Here is a 2,280-nt window from a genome sequence, read left to right on the forward strand (position 1 = left end):
CTCTAACCTTGACATTTATTGTTATCATTATTTAATTCTCACGTTAATCTTCCATCCAAAGTTCTCATCAACTCTTTCTTCTTCTTCTTTTTTTCTTTATTATTATTATTATTATTATTATTATTATTATTACTACTACTACTACTACTACTACTACTACTATTACTACTACTACTATTTTATTATTGTTGTTATTAGTGTTACTATTGTTGTTGTTATTGTATTATTGTTATCTATAATTTATACAATTAACCTCCCTATGATCCAACCCGGTCTTGCTGGGTTATTTATTACTTCGACACTCCTACACTTGAGAGAAGACATCAATATTTTAATCGTGTCAAGTGGACACAAGGACAATATTAAAATTAGCATTAACTAACAAATTTTGAGTGGTTCATTATAAACATTGTTGTGCTAAATGTCCAAAACCATAACAAAACTTATATTTATTGATCAGTTACCTTGTTGCTCAAATCAATTATCTTGTTGCCTAAAATTCTAACCTAAACCATAACCATTATAGTTGAAATTTTGACCTAAAACCATAGCCATTATTCCCATGATTGTATTTATTATGATTATTATCCATCCTCCATAAAATTATCTTGCACAATTCTGAATGGAATTGTTTCCATAAAAACTTTAATATATAGTGTACATATGATTAAAAGTACTATCAATGTGCAAAAAACTCAAAGAAAGATAAGTTAGTGTTATAAATAATGGGGTTGTGATAACAAAACTAGCAAGTTGAAGAAAGCTTTTCTAGAAAAATTCAAATATGAGTAAATAGTTGTGAAGATTAGTATAAATAAGAGGTTTTTCCTTCGAAGAGAGGTTGGTCACTAGGTCCTCAAGCTCACCTTTCAAACTTGAAAACATATGGAGATTAAAATCCTCCAAAATGATTTGTCTATCTGTAATAGCTAATTTATCAAATAATACCTTTGTTTTTTTTTAAAAAACACCGATAATGCCTTCATTTTTTCATAGTTCTTAGAATACGCCATGAAGTTGCATAATCTTGGAATTGAATAGTGAAGCAAGGGCCTTTTCAAGTGTTCATCATATAATGTATGATTTAAGATAATAAACCACAAGATGAAAAACATCATTAGAGAAGAAGGACAAAACAAAACTCATGATCAAATGGTTTTGTTGCTTCCATGAGAGAAAATAAGGATTAATGGTGTGGGAGAAGCTATATTTATAGAGGTGATATGAGATGGGGGACATGGAAAAGAACCATGAACAAAAGAATATATTCCTTGGCCTAGTAAATAAGGCTTCATTTATATTTTACAGTAAAGAAAAGTGGTTTTTTTTTTAAAAAAAGTTAAAAGATAACTTGTTGAATATTGGAAAGGAGAGTGATGACTGCAACATAAGAAGACATAACAATAACTATTAATGGTAGTGAGACAACACCAAGAACATATTCAACTAAAACCGAAAGAGATTCACGTGAAAAAAAAAAGGGAGGCCATTAGTATAGTTGAAAATAGAAGAGAGATTGTTGGTGTGGTCATGTTGGAGACCATAATGTAATTCGTTTGATTATTGATAGAGTCCATTAAGAAGAGCTACACTAGGAAGACTTTGATACCAAGGTGAAAGAATTAAAGAGATAAGGAATGTATGAACAATGAGAGATGCTCACAGTTACAGTAGCCATGCTTTTGTATTTGTGTCCTTAAAGTTGTGTAAAATAATAGTAGTGTAATGCACCACACACAAAAATAGCACTATATAAAACATAAACATATACAAAGTAATTTCCATAGAACATATACTTTCTATGTACTTTTTTAATAATAAAGTAAAATTTGATTTTATAAGGCAAACATAAATCTTTAATTGACTATTTATTTTTCCAATAAAAGTTATGTCATTTTTTTTTAAGTTTAGGTTTTAGACAAACTAGTTAATTTTTTTTTCCCATGAATTAATTAATGTCGAAAATGGCATAAAAAATAACAGCAGAAAACCATTAAAGATGATGGCTTATGCTAGAAAAGGCAGCCGTATAGAATTACTTGCATGTGACTAACCCATCATAAGCTATCTTCGATGCCATTTTACTACCTTAGACTAAGGCTAAATTCCGCAGATCTCAAGCACTTGCTGAATGGTGGAAAAACACAGAGTAAGGCTAGATTCCGCAGATTTCAAGCACTTGCTGAATGGTGGAAAAACACCTCAAAAAGGTGTCAACAATCACACCAAATATTCTTGTAGAATATTAATAAAAGGAGAAATTCAAGGGAGACAAACAAG

Source organism: Populus euphratica, unplaced genomic scaffold (genome assembly GCF_000495115.2).
Source record: "Populus euphratica unplaced genomic scaffold, PopEup_1.0 scaffold90.1, whole genome shotgun sequence".
NCBI lineage: Eukaryota > Viridiplantae > Streptophyta > Magnoliopsida > Malpighiales > Salicaceae > Populus > Populus euphratica.